Source organism: Cydia pomonella, chromosome 22 (assembly GCF_033807575.1).
Source record: "Cydia pomonella isolate Wapato2018A chromosome 22, ilCydPomo1, whole genome shotgun sequence".
Taxonomy (NCBI): domain Eukaryota; kingdom Metazoa; phylum Arthropoda; class Insecta; order Lepidoptera; family Tortricidae; genus Cydia; species Cydia pomonella.
Window position 1 is genome coordinate 13,466,758 of NC_084724.1, and position 15,961 is coordinate 13,482,718.

Below are 15,961 nucleotides of genomic sequence, written 5' to 3' on the forward strand. Positions count from 1 at the left end.
TTAGTTACCCTAAACATTTGTCGCAAGTCACCGTCCATTGTGCCTATTTTGCGCGAAAGGTAAGGTAACCTTAGGTATTCACTAGTATTCACGAAGCCTAGCAATCAATTAAGCTTTGAAATTGCTTGCTACTTCGTGTAGAGTACTCGGTAAGTATCTCTGTTTCTTCTAACATTATGATTGTTCGCCTGCTCCTAAGCATATATTATATTTTGTTATTTAGGGTGCTGTGGTCTGTTATTATGCAGTTTGCGTAATTGGTTTATAACCTTATATTTTGGTGAGATAGTAGTTATTTTTGACAAGATTGCCATTATTGTTTAATGTAAACTATTTTGGCTGCAAAGTATTTTGTAGGAGCAAACTGAGACTCTTCCTTTAAGAACAATCTGATAACAATCTAGCTTCGGAACTCTGTTTTATTTCTATAAGATTTCAGCACTCGAATTTAATTTGTACTTGTACATGGGAACTTACGAGGTTAAAGTTCTTTCAAGCAAAATTATCTAAGAACTGTCGTACAATGATCTTAAGAAAAAGCTGGAGCACCCGTTCAACTAATACTCGTAGCAGATACGACTGAGTGAGGTTCTTTTATGTTGTATTTTCTAATAACAGTGTTATTTGTTCTTAATCCTTGGGAAGGCACGTACAGCGGCTTTAGTGAAATTCCTTTGTAATAGACTGGAAGCGGTTTATCTTTGTTGTTTTTCCTTCATTCGGCGGTAACATATAAAAATAGATCAAGATCATAAATTTCATTTTATTGCGCTTTAATAATGAAATAAAGTGGGTCACTCACATTTTTAGGATTTCGTTGTCATATAGGAACTCTTATAACTAGTTTCGCTATGTCTGTCTGTCATACTTTTTCTCCTGTCTAAACCTCTAAATTTCAAACAATATCTGTTATTATATTAATCGTAGAGGAAGATGATGTCTCTACATAAGTACTATCTTCAATGCAGGGGTCCATTCTAGAAATAACCCAGGTATATATATAAATGTACATTGCTCTGCATATACTCAAAATGAATTACCCTCCTTTATACAGTAATTGAGTAAAAAGGGTAAAATTAAGCTCCTCAAAAGTAGACTAAAAATAAAGCGCAACCTCACTTCAAATACACTGGCATGAGTACCTAAATAAGGGAGCCGACGGACGCACCGGCGCGGGGGCGTGATCCGATCAGCCCGGATGAACCGGACTTACTCATGTCCGGGCATCCGGGGAAACAGATGGGGGCAGCCAATCGTGCTGTGAGATTTCATTTTAGGGCCTGTTTTAGGGACGCAAATGGGATTTTGAGGAATGTCAGTCGAAAAAGGAACGTAAGGTAGGTTGGAGCTAGAAGTCAATTTAGCTTTTATTTCGAAATCAAATGTCTATTTGGGATATACATATGTGAAGAAAACTTATGTATTCACTTAGTACTCCAACATCGTCAATTCCAAATGGACTTTTTGCTACACGTGGAAGGCTATGTCACCGGTTGAAATTTTCATAGAAAAATATATGACGTCATTTGGTTTCTGACCATCTGAGGTCTGACTTATGACATACCTGGCGGATAAAAAATGTCAATATGAAGTTAGTGAGATGTCATCCGGATGAATCACTCAGACTAAGCAGATACTAGTAACAGTTAGTTATGTTTCAGTAGTTTTGGCAACTTAAATTGTCTAAAAGTTATGCATGTCGGGGTATCGGGGGGCCGAACAGGCGTGTTTGAAGGCGTGTCTGACATATTGATGTCGTGTGGGCGTGCACGTGCAGGTTTCCACGAAATAATAAATCACACAATACAATCAAATCACTGTATTCATTGTTTTAATTAACTAACACCAAAAATATTCGATGATTACAGAAATAAATCACGATTAAGAGCCAATGGGTTTGTAAGCGACCATCTCGTGCGGGGCGCTGTCAACGAATGACGACCCGCGCCGCCATGACACTTACAACTCCATTCGGAACTACCCGCTCTTAGAATCTATCAACTTGTCAATGTCAATAACAATCACAATAACCCGTTTAAATAATTTTACAATTCAAAAATAATCGAATCAAATAAAGCGCGCGCCGTTGTGGATATAATTTTTTCAACATTAAGAATCATTCTGAAGTACAAAATAAGTAAAAGTATGTTTTTTTGTCGTATATTTAAAACGCTTAATAATGATACCATTCATAAAAATAAATAAATTTAAAGATTTACAAACTACTTTAACATAAATTGTTTGCATAATAAATAATATATCACTCCTAACTACACCTCGTGCAGGTACCATCAGCCGTCAGTCGCTTTATCAATGAATTCATTCGAAGCTCGAGCAGAATTTCGCAGCTCACTGTACCTAAAACCTACATTCTCTTCCAATTTGTTAATCAAAATGTTGATGAAGTAATAAATTAAAAGTACACACCGAGTCCTGGTTTAATCCACGTTTAAAGCAGTCCAACTTCTGCAAATCCACGTGCCTTTGCTCATAACTAATGCAAGTCCCGTCTGACTGTCTCGGTCTGTTTCGCTTTTTCTGGGCTGTTCCCATCGCCAAGTGTTTCTTTATAATCTAACCAGAATAGTCTGATCTCTGACAATTAATAGTTATTATGGGTTCGGAGATCAAGTCATACTAGGGCTGGCGACAACGTACAAGTAGTAACAGTAATTTGTGATTAGGTAGCTCTTTTCCCAGTTACGTGGGCAATACTGAAAGTTCCTGTAATGAGCCACTTAGGAATGACGTAGTAAACGAAATAATAAAGTAAAAGAAAGTATTGTTTTAATAGCTAACTCCTTGACAATTTTTTGAGGTACAATTAATTTGGGTGTAATGTGTATTTTAGGAATGCTGTCAGTTTGAAAATTTTATGGCGTGCTTTTTAATTTAAATTTAAAGTCGATAAATTTTTCGTGCTAGAATTTATACGTCTTCGAATATTATCTTATAATGTTACTGTTTGTGGTAGGTTTTTTAAATTTTGGCGTTCTCATATTTACCTTACGGATGATAATAAAGAAAAAACTTTTTCAACTGCGATCCTACAAATTAAAATTGCAGCATGATAACTTAGATACAAAAAAATCGAATAAATTAGCACATTTAGACCACATTAGGTATCCATAAGTTAAACAGAGTCATGAAGATTAATCATAAAATAAAATGTAACATTTTTACTACAGTTTCTGAAATTATGGGAACTTAACCGTTTTTAAAGATTCACGGTTAGTTCTACTACATTTGGGTACTTTCAGTATGACCTAAGAGCTTACTTTAATTATATATATCTTTAATGCTATGTAAATAGGACTAACTCCCATGAATGTTGAGGTTTTTAAGTGCGTCTTTGCTTAATTAGGATTCTATACCAGAAAATTGCTACACCGATCCAGTGGAATTGCCGTCTGCGGTTTTCCGGACCAATACGACCTCCAAGCCTTTCCTGCCATGCCCTGTCAAAGGCTGGCAACGCACTTAGAACCCCTCTGGTGTTGCAGATGTCCATGAGTGGCGGTAATCGCTTACCATCAGGTGATTCGACGTTTCGGCTCGTTTGCCTCCTATATCATTTAAAAAATGCTAAACTTTTACTGTTTTGTGAACACTTTTCGGCTCTGTAGTCGGGGTCACTTTCAACTTTTCCTAGATAAATGTTATTGCTGAATATAATAGATGAAAACCAAAAATGGTAAAGGAAAATACATTTCCAAATAAGATCACTTTTTTGGACGATACAATCAAAGCTAACGACTCTGGTACATACATATCCCATTTTTAGGGTTCCGTACCAAAAAGCAAAAAGGTACAAAAGGAACCCTTATGGTGCGATTCTGTCCGTCCGTCTGTCACAACGCTAAATATCTCCAGAACCCCTTAAGCTATCAATTTGAAATTTGGAATAGTTATGAACAACGCTAACCCAGACACATTGAAAGTATTATTTTGTTATTTTATTTTTAATAACTATGGGAAATGCCCAATATGAAGAGGGGGCAAAATATCAAAGTCTAGTGACTAGGTCAAGTGGGGTATCATTTGAAAGAACTCAAATTGAACATTCCAAACCTTTTTTTTTGTAGTGGAAAAAAATTGATTTATGGAGGAAATGGTGAAAAAAAAATACCATTCCCCCCCCTTATCGCCGAATTTTACGAATGAAAAATTATGAAATTTTTACATAATATTAACATTACTATAAATTTTACAGGAAAAATATAATCAGACCTCTATCTTGGTAACTTTTTTTAAATTAACAAAAAACATTTCCGAATTCAGTTTGCAATTTGACCAACTATTTGTGTTTATTTGTGTTCATTTCACTGGAAATTGCTATGAGATTATATCGTCGGTATACTTCAAAAACATGATAACTGACAAAATGATCAAGAATTAGTTGTATATACAGTTTTGTTCAATTTTTATTGTTTTAAATGTATATGTGGCTTTTTTTAATTTATTTGTATTATTTACAAAGTTACAGAGTGTAAAAAAATAATAACAGACAAAAAATGAAACATAATATTCACGTAAAAAATAATAAGGGTATTTAAAACTATCTATCCCATAAAACTGGTCAAGCAAAAGATATAAAGTAACGTTTACATGTTTTACGATGAGATTTCTACGACCTGAAGGATCTCGCAGAAAACACTATTATAAACCGATTCTGATGGAAAAAATGTACAATGGTTAAAAATTAAGCAACTGAGGTATAAGAAAGGACACTCTGACTAAATATACTATAGGTACAGTATGTCGAACGACTTTTCCTGTATAAATGTTTGTGGTGGAAATACTCGTACTCCTGCTCGTCTGACAAGAAAATCTAGTCTTCAACATATAAATCAAGATAGTGATCACCTCGTTAATTTGTGCAAAAAGGGAGTGATACCCGAAGAGTACCACGGGTATTACATGGCATTAAAAACTATTAATGCAATAGACCCTGCTCCAGAACCCGGCGATGATGATTCGTGTTCGAAAGATGATGAACAATAAAATAAAGAAGAAACTTCGTTTTATAGATACCTATTTTTGTATAAGAGTAATATTCATTTTTGTTATTAAGAGTTCCCGATTTCGTTTTTTTTTCTAAATCTCTATTAAATATGTATATTCATTATTCTTATAAAAAACAAGAGTTTTTCAAAATATATTTTTCTCATAGATTACAAGCAAATTATAAAAACTAACGTAGTAATAAAAAATAATAAATGACATCCAACGTGTTTTTATTTACAGGTAAACAGATATAAGTGACCCTATTCTAGCAATTTTTGACTATTTCCTCCATACGTGAATAAATATGGACAGCAAAACACTCCTTATTAACTAACTTATTGCACACCATTAATATTTTTTATTTTAAATAATAGTTATACACAAAAATTTATTTATTTTACATACAGGCAAAACATAATAACTAACACGTCCCATTTTTTTATAGGTCAATATTTTATAGTTTTCGATAAAAAAATTTAAAAAGTACCATTTTAAGACAATGTTTACATCCCAAAATTTTAAGTGTTAAACTAAATTAGTAAAGCTTCGGTTTTTAAATACCCACATTTGAGGATCAAACTTTCAACTCGCGTTTTCTCGAAACTATGTTTCTGTCAGTTATCATGTTTTTGAAGTATACCGACGATATTAAAGACACCTTTTTTCAAATAAAATAACAGTTTTTGAAATCGGTTCACATGATAGAGAATTATCCACCAAAAACCAACATACGTGCATTACATTTTCATCATTTTCATCAGTTAAACAATTTGCCGATAGATGGCGCTATATACAATTATGCTTACAAATAGTACATCTGATCAAAAGCCTTTCGCCTTTATAGTTACACGAGATAATTCAAAGTTTGTACGGAACCCTCGGTGTGCGAGTAAAAAGAACTCGCACTTAACCGGTTTATTTCTTATTTGAGTCACAAGTACTGAAAAATGTATTCCGCCTGTAAAGGTGCCACGTAAAAATTAGCTTCAGGTTCCCTTAACTTTGCGATGTCTGCAGGAATAACGCGAAAGAGTTTGCTAAAAAATGTGTATGACCCTAAATTAGTAAAATCAGACTGCATTACGAATTACATAGCATAAATTTACAGTCGTTTTAATCTACAAGATTGTCACAAAATTAACATTTTCACTAAGAGCGAAACAGATGCTAAAATATTCTAATTGTAATAATTTGGTACAATTTGAGTCTATGATACTCGGTTAACGCTGAGCGTTTTAGCCGAAACCGGAACTTTTATTTCACGTTTTGATTTTTGCCAAGAGTCAGTAACGAGCATGTTACATATCGGAATTTGCAAGGGTCCATATGCTACGGTAACCAGTCAGATAAATATGAAAATGTCGAAATGAATAGATGTTGTCTCTCCCATTTTCGCTCAACATCTCAGCCGAAAGACGTCCACTGCTGGACAAAGGCCGGCAGGATCTCCACAACGAACGGACATTCGCAGCCCTCAACCAATGGTTTCCCGCGACTTTCACCAATTCGTCTGTCACCAACAGTTGGCCAAATATGGACATCACTAGAGCGCTCTGCGGAAACGTCTTAATCTAATAAATATTTCATACCGGCCCACTGATATTGCTAGAAATGTGGCCTGGTTTCTTATTTTCAATTATAGTTATAATATAATAAACCGGCCAAGAGCATGTCGGGCACTGCTCAGAGTAGGGTTCCGTAGTTACTCTTCCGTCACAATAAGCTAAACTGGAGCTTAAAGTACTTATAGTAGATTGTTAACCAAGGGATGAACTGTGGATGTACGTCTTTTTACTATGAACGGGAAACTTTTTACGATAACTCAAAAACAGCTATTAAACTGATCATGTCCGCTATAGTTTCCATTTAATGTCTTTCTTAAGCTCTACTTCCACGATCTGTTTTCATATTTTTTGGACCTATGGTTCAAAAGTTAGAGGGACACATTTTTTTTTCTTTCCGAGCGATTATGTCCGAATATATTCACTTTATCAAAAAATGTTTGTTGAAGACCCCTATTAGTTTTGAAATACCTTTCCAACGACATCCCACACTGTAGGGTTAAAGCAAAAAAAAATTCACCCCCACTTTACGTGTAGGGGAGGTACCCAAAAGAAAATAGATTTTATTGTACCACTTTGTCGGTTTTATTGATTTATATGTCCGTGCCAAATTTCAGCTTTCTAGCACTAACGACCACGGAGCAAAGCCGCGGACAGACAGACAGACGGACATGGCGAAACTATAAGGGTTCCTAGTTGACTACGGAACCCTAAAAAGTATAAAAGTAAGTATGCTTTGTTTTGACTTTCTCTAGGTTTTTAGGGTTCCGTAGCCAAATGGCAAAAAACGGAACCCTTATAGATTCGTCATGTCCGTCTGTCTGTCCGATTATGTCACAGCCACTTTTTAGGGTTCCGTAGTCAACTAGGAACCCTTATAGTTTCGCCGTGTCTGTCTGTCTGTCTGTCTGTCTGTCTGTCCGAGGCTTTGCTCCGTGGTCGTTAGTGCTAGAAAGCTGAAATTTGGCATGGATATACCTATAAATCAACAAAGCCGACAAAGTCGTACCATAAAATCAAAAAAATTTTTTTTTTAGGGTACCTCCCCTACACGTAAAGTGGGGGTGAACATTATTTTTTGCTTCAACCCTACAGTGTGGGATATCGTTGGAAAGGTCTTCAAAACGAATAGGGGTCTTCAACTAACGTTTCTTGATAAAGTGAATATATTCGGAGATAATTGCTCCGAAAAAAAAAAAATGTCCCCCCCTCTAACTTTTGAACCATAGGTCCAAAAATATGAAAAAAATCTTGGAAGTAGAGCTTAAGAAAGACATTAAATGAAAACTATAACGGATATGATCAGTTTAGCTGTTTTTGAGTTATCGCAAAAAGTTTCCCCTTCATAGTAAAAAGACGTACACCCACAGTTCGTCCCTTGGTTAACAAATCTACCATACTTTAAGCTCCAGTTTAGCTTATTGTGACGGAAGAGTAACTACGGAACCCCTACTCTGAGCATGGCCCGACATGCTCTTGGCCGGTTTTTTATATTAAGTCGGTGGCAAACAAGTACACGGCCTGCTTTATGGTAGGCAGTTCTCCGTAGCCTATGTACGCCTACAACTCCAGAGGAGTTACATGCTCGTCAGCCGACCCTAAGACTCTGCACCCTCGTTGAGCTCTGGCAACCTTACTCACACGGCAGGCACTATGAGTAGACCTACCGTGTTATTTGGCTGCGATTTTCTGTAAGGTGGTGGTACTATTCATTTGCGCTGCTCTAGATCTGGAATGACATCCGCTGTGCTGGGCCCTAGGCGAGATGCATTTAGAATGCCCATACCTCTCTTTTGGATGTAGTTTAAGGACAAACCCGGGTCCTGCTATAAATAAACATCTGTCTTCCAAGGAAGGAATTCCTTTGGAGTTTTGAATGTAAAAATTTCGATCATATACTGTGTTGGCCGAACGTTGATTAGAATTAAAAATTATTAAATTTAATAATACAAATTGAACCGTAAACTGTTACCAACACAGGTATCTGAGGGCCTACCGGCGAACCACGTTCGACGTGTTACGTCTCTATCGCACTTGTAAGTTCGTACGTTAATGTGACAGGGAGGCACCACATCGAACGTGGTTCGCGGTAAGCTCTCTGTTACTAAACTTTCATTCATATCCGTTTTAGTGCGTAACAATAATAAAATACTCATTACTCAGGTACCTATAGCAATCTTGTTTTACATTTCGATTAGTTACATAGTAGAATAAAAATATCTTCAACTCTTATGTTGACTGAGTTTTTATTCTTCTTTGTAAGCAGGTTTTAAACTATGTTTACACACGGCATTTAACCTTCCCCGCGATCTAAATTACACGATGTATTCATAAAAGACAGGCCCCAGAGCCCGTATCCATAAGGCCAATGTAAATGGCCAGGATCTTATACAAAAGCCCGAGGCTTACGCTTAAGCCTGTGAAATTATGTACTCCACAATTTCTGAAGCATGAATGTTGGATCATGAAATTGACAACAGCGAGGTGGATTAGAGACTTAGGTACGTATTCATTTAAACGTGCTTTTTGTTATGAGAATAGCTGTTAAATTGAAAATTTATTTACAATAAAGTATACACAAGTGATATATACAGTGGTATTACTATAGCTTTAATCTAAAATAGGCCATTGAGGCATTGTGCCAAGGATGCTGGCGGCATTTCTCGTTGTATAGCAATTGCTGACCACGTTGTGCGAGGAAGTCGCCAGCTCTTCGCTAACCAGTTACGTCCACCAGATGCTTCACGATTCTGCAAAAAAACTTGTGCGCGTTGGGACCCCATGGACCTAGAGTTACGCCAAATGATACAAAATACTCTTACAGAGGCTCTTATGTTATTAAGTTTTAAAATTTCGGCGCTTTGCGCCGCTCTCGCCCGCTTTTACATTAGTCCTTTGGAGGTGGGACGGTGCCAGTGTGTCTACGCAGGTAGCATCGCACACTAACGTGCGTCCCAAGCTCCAACGAACTAGGGACACCCATCAGGCCTCTTGCCATCATCTCTGATAATGCTAGTCGGCTCAAGAAGAGAATGTGCCTGCACATTGATGGTGGCCACAGACCGATGTCCATCGAACCTGCACTTTAATGATAAGAAAATCCATGCGTCATAAAATTAAATAAATAACTGTACATTTTACCGAATTCGTTATGATAGAAGATTTTTTGCAGCATAAAATAAAAAGCGGCAAAGATGATGTTGGGCCATGCACAGTGTAGGGTTTCGTAGTTAACCATTCTGTCAGAACAGACCACCGAGTGCTATTAATTAGTAAGTATCACTGTACATTGCAAGCACCTTCGCAGCACCTCGTACGTCTTTTACTAAGAACAGAAGACTTTTGCAATACACTCTAACGCCTGACCAATCATGTTCGTTTTTACTAAGCTATTTCATATTTTTTGGACCATGGGTCAAAAGTTAGAGGGGGGGGGGGGGGGGCATATATTATTTTTTTCTTCCGGAGCGATTATTTCCTGAAAATATTAAATTATCAAAAAATAGTTTTTGGAGACCCTCATTTGTTTTAATATACTTATCGTATTGGAACAAAGCAATTTTTTTCACAATATTTCATTTGTATGGAGGTACACACAAAAAAAATAATTTTTTTTTTACCATTCTGTCGGCATGCATGATTTATGTAAGTATCCATGCCAAATTTAAGCTTTATAGCACTAACGATCACGGAGCAAAGCCGCGGACGGACGGACAGACGGACATGGCGAAACTATAAGGGTTTCTAGGTGACTACGAAACCCTACACACTCATACTCATACTCATTTATTGATAATATACTTATGGTTGTATGGTCAGGGTTATGTACTATCCACTGGGATCTCGTAAATAATAATGCAGACTTACAGTTCAAGTGGTATACTTCATTAAAGTACACGGAAAATCCATACACAAGCAATACAGAAGGCACAGAAGGGTAGAACACACAGGCACAGTTTTAAAGTAGAAGTAGAACAGTTCAGAAGATAGAAATAGGTAACGTAAACAAGCGGGAAGCGAAAAGCAAAACAATAAGGTCGCAGCAAAAGAGACATGCGTTCCGCGTCGTATCATGGCAATGACTGTCAACTGACCTCTGCTGCGCGAACGCCGGGCCTAGCTACAAGACCAGTTTTCTCTAGGGCGGAGGTGAGGTCGATAGTATCGATAGTCGATACGGTTTATCGATATTGACGTAGGTGTGTATATAAGTTTAGGAAATGTATAAATATAATATAGGTATAGGAAAATATGTAAGTGTAAATGTGAAATGTGTATATGTACCTACACCACCCCCCACCAGAGTCCCTCAGGGACGATAATAATCAGGAAATTGTATTGTACGGCCTGAACGAGTTCTTTTAGTTTCAGGTACCTGAGGTGTTTCTGTCACAGGAGCGGTAGTGTCCTTGACATTGTCAAGCATAAAAGCTGGCTTGAGCCGGTCAATGGACACTGTCACTTCCTTGTTATTGAGAAGAATTTTAAAAACTTTGTCTTCTCTGACGAGTACTTTATGTGGGCCGGAGTAAGCTGGAGTGAGGGAACCTCTAATAGTATCATCGCGAAGGAAGACATGACTACAGGTTTCCAGTTCCTTGTGTACAAATACCTTGGGCTTACAATGCCGTGAAGCAGGAACAGGTCGTAGCTTCTCCATGTAGCCTTTGAGTCTGGCGGAAAAGTCGGATATATCCGAAGTTGTACCAGCGCTCGGCTCCCAGAACTCACCGGGGAGTCTCAACGGCTCTCCATAAACCAGTTCAGCCGAAGATCCTTGCAGATCTTCTTTGAAAGATGTACGTATTCCCAACAGGACCCACGGCAACGACTCAGTCCATCTGTCATTTGCATGACAGACGATAGCCGCTTTCAGCTGACGGTGGAACCGTTCCACCATACCGTTGCAAGCAGCATGGTATGCTGTCGTCCTTTTATGCTCGAATCCGGCCATCCTAGCTAAGCATTGAAATAGGGCTGATTCAAATTGACGGCCACGGTCAGTTGTAATGCTTGTAGGACAGCCGAACCGAGCAATCCAGGAGGACAGCAGTGCTTTTGCAACGGTTTCTGCCGTGATATCTTCTATCGGCACTGCCTCTGGCCAGCGAGTAAACCGGTCTACTGCTGTGAGGCAATACCGATAGCCCTGGGAAAGCGGGAGAGGCCCGACCAGGTCTATATGGATCTGTTTGAAGCGGGCGCGCGGTAAGTTAAAAGTGCCCAGCGAGGAAGTCACATGACGGTTGACTTTAGCTCGCTGGCACGGCAAGCAGGAACGCGCCCACTCCCTGCAATCTTTTTTAACACCTGGCCAGACAAAACGCTCGGAAACTAGCTTCGCCGAAGCGCTACAACCAGGATGGCTTAGGGAATGGAGGCTATCAAAGACCTTCTTCCGTAGAAACTTAGGTACGTAAGGCCTGGTAGCCAGTGTACCGACGTCGCAGTACAAAGGGGATTGGCTTCCAGGAACATAAAGTTTCTGCAGATGCAGTGATGAACCACTGCTCAGGAGCCGTTGAAGTTCGGGGTCGGAGGCTTGGTGTTGGGCTATTGTCTCGAGGCTTACAGGTGCTTCTAGTTCCTCAATTCGCGACAACGCATCCGCGACTACGTTGTCTTTGCCACTTATGTGGCGGATGTCTGTCGTGAATTGAGATATGAAGTCAAGGTGTCTATACTGCCTAGGCGAACAGTTACTCTTCCTTTCATGGAAGGCGAAACTGATTGGCTTGTGGTCAGTGTACACAGTGAAGTGACGAGCCTCGAGCATGTGCCTGAAATATTTTACCGCCTCGTATATGGCCAATAGCTCTCTGTCGTAGGGCGAGTATTTGGCCTGAGAGGGGCTGAGCTTTCTGGAAAAGAAGGCTAGCGGTTCCCAAGCGCCATTTTTAAATTGTTGTAGTACCGCACCAAGAGCCTTGTCGGAAGCATCCGTGACCACCGCTAGATTTGCAGTGCAATCAGGGTGCGCCAGCATCGCTGCATTCGACAAGCTCTCCTTACAGGCTTGAAATGCTTTCAACGTATCTCCAGTAAGGTTGACTGCTTGCGATCCCTTCACAGAACCTGTCAGCAGTGCGTGCAGCGGGGCTTGTATCTCGGCTGCTCGAGGAAGAAACCTCCTATAAAAGTTGATCATGCCCAAGAAGGCCCGTAGCTGCTTGATGTTAGTTGGTGGTGGGAAGTCCATGACTGCCTGAACCTTCGACTCGAGGGGTTTACATCCGGTGGCTGAAATCAGGTACCCTAGAAATGTTACCTCTTGAGCTCCTAAGACGCACTTTGAGGTATTTACCAGCATGCCGTACTGCTTCAGCCTAGCAAAGATTACGCGCAGATGTTCCTCGTGCTCTGCCTCGCTCCTAGAATATATTAGGAAGTCGTCTAGGTAAGCGTATACAAAATCGAGGCCCCTGGTAAGCTCGTCGACGAACCGTTGAAACGTTTGACCCGCATTGCGTAGACCAAACGTCATAAACGGGAACTCGAATAACCCGAAGGGGGTCGTGATGGCGGTTTTGGCGATATCGTCGGGACTGACAGGTATCTGATTGTAAGCTTTTTCCAAGTCTAGTGTACTAAAGATTTTACAACCAGCTATATCATACGAAAAATCATGGATGTGCTTAATCGGGTACCTGTCAGGCACGGTGCGAGCATTTAGGCTGCGATAGTCTCCGCAGGGCCGCCATCCGTTGCCCTTCTTCGGGGCCAGGTGGAGGGGTGACGACCAAGAGCTCTCCGACGGCCTGGCTGTACCACAAGCCAGCATAATCCGGAACTCTTCCTGGGCGATTTTCAGCTTGTCAGGAGCTAAACGACGGGGTGGTAAGGAAACTGGGGGACCTGGTGTGGTGCGTATATGGTGGACTGTGTTATGGGGTATGTTAGTGTTTTGTTTGCCAGCTGGTCGAGTAATTTCGGGAAATTCGTCAAGAATTTTGTGATACCGGGACTCGCCAGTTACGACTTTAACGGAAAACACGTCTTTACAATTGGCTGTGGTGCCGATGGCAGCTATTAAAGTTAACATGTCAATCAAGCGCTTATTGGGACAATCTACTAGCAGATTATAATGATTAAGAAAATCTACACCAATGATTGGCTTGGTAACATCAGCTACTACAAAACGCCATACAAAAGATCTGCGCAAGCCAAAATCTAAATCTAAAGTTAAATAGCCGTAGGTAGCAATATTAGAACCATTTGCAGCGCTCAGATTATACCCAGTCCTAGAACGACGATCACACAGCGCCGACCGTGGATAGACGCAGAGGTCGCTTCCAGTATCGACTAAAAACTGCGTCTTTGAAGTGCGGTCGGTGACGAACAGGCGACCAGTAGATGTCGATGGGCAATCGTCAGTCGCCATTATCGACTGCCCCTTTCGTTTTCCGCCGGCTTGAAGTCGCATGGTCGAACGCACTTGCTGGCCTGGTCTCCAAACTTCCCGTGGTACCAGCAGAGAGGATATTTGCGATAGTTCGACTGGGATCGTTGCCTGGATGCGTTACGCTTGCCTGGAGGTGCGCGCGCCCTGGATCTGCTACTCCTGCCCAATGCGGATGCCTGGAACTGCTGGAACTGTTTCCTTAGCTCTGCGATTTCTCTGGCAATATCGCTGGGAACTGAACTCGCAGCTCCGCTACCCACAGCGGCCACTTTCGGAGAAGAACTGGCCAAGTCGTTGACACGATCAGCTAGGTCGCAGACGTCTTCATGCGAAGCCGAAGATGGCTGGCCCGCGAGCACCATCTGCACACCGTGAGGAAGGCGGGTCATCCAAATAGACCTGATAAAATCATCTGGTACTGCAGGTCCTGCTAGGTCCTTCAGGTGCCGGAAGAAATGCGAAGGTTTGCGGTCACCGAGCTCCTCATGCATCAGCAACTGCTTGGTCTTCCTCTCATTGGAAATGCCCAGTCTCTTGATCAGCTCGGTTTTAAGCTTGTCGTATCTCTGTGACGCGGGAGGGTTGATAATAAGGTCCTTCACCTCGCGAGCATACTGGTTGTCGAGGTGGGAAATCACATAATTGAATTTTGTGACGTCACTGGTAATACCAGAATTTTGAAATTGACCCTCTACTTGGGCGAACCATATCTCCGGTTCTTCTGCCCAGAACGGCGGCACTTTCACTCCAACCTTAAAAACATTTGTCGATTCTATCAACTCTGTCGACCCTGTCCCCGCACTATTTCCGGATGCCTCACTCGTACCGAGTGCATCTTTAAATTCCCTATCTTGGCTCATATTTGGGGTCACCAGTATGGTTGTATGGTCAGGGTTATGTACTATCCACTGGGATCTCGTAAATAATAATGCAGACTTACAGTTCAAGTGGTATACTTCATTAAAGTACACGGAAAATCCATACACAAGCAATACAGAAGGCACAGAAGGGTAGAACACACAGGCACAGTTTTAAAGTAGAAGTAGAACAGTTCAGAAGATAGAAATAGGTAACGTAAACAAGCGGGAAGCGAAAAGCAAAACAATAAGGTCGCAGCAAAAGAGACATGCGTTCCGCGTCGTATCATGGCAATGACTGTCAACTGACCTCTGCTGCGCGAACGCCGGGCCTAGCTACAAGACCAGTTTTCTCTAGGGCGGAGGTGAGGTCGATAGTATCGATAGTCGATACGGTTTATCGATATTGACGTAGGTGTGTATATAAGTTTAGGAAATGTATAAATATAATATAGGTATAGGAAAATATGTAAGTGTAAATGTGAAATGTGTATATGTACCTACATGTACTGATATTATATTGCACACAACTGTACAAGGTGTATCAAAAATAGTGGCTATCCGTTTAAGGCATATTCGGTATTGGGTTCTGATTATAGGAAAAAGCAGAAAACAACATTTTTTTTTTAAGTTTGTCCAAGTCGGACACATAATCTCCAAACCAAGCTAACGTGCCACGTTTTGCTAATAACTTGAACACGATATTTATGCCTACGCAAAGCAATCTTAAACTAAAATTGTAAAACTTTGTCTAAACAATGTTAATTTCGTCACTTCTTGACAGAGAAGTGATTGTGCACTAACCTGGAATGAACCGGCAACACCAGATGCGTGCTATCATCGCAGCACTGGTCGAGCAAGAGCTTCGCCTGCTTGATCTCGGCCCAACCGGGCAGGAAGACTAAAATGGCTCCTTCCGGTTCCGTTCGGTCCACAGCTTTTACTACATCAACAACCTGTATGATAAAAATGTCAAAATGAAAATTAACAACGGGGAGAATTCATAGCGACTGGAGCACGAACTTTATTTAGCTGGCGTCTCTAGTAAAAACTCGATTTCCACCGGAAAATAAAGTATTGGTGAAATACTATCACAAATATGCCTGTTTTACTATTTTAAATATGCTTTTATC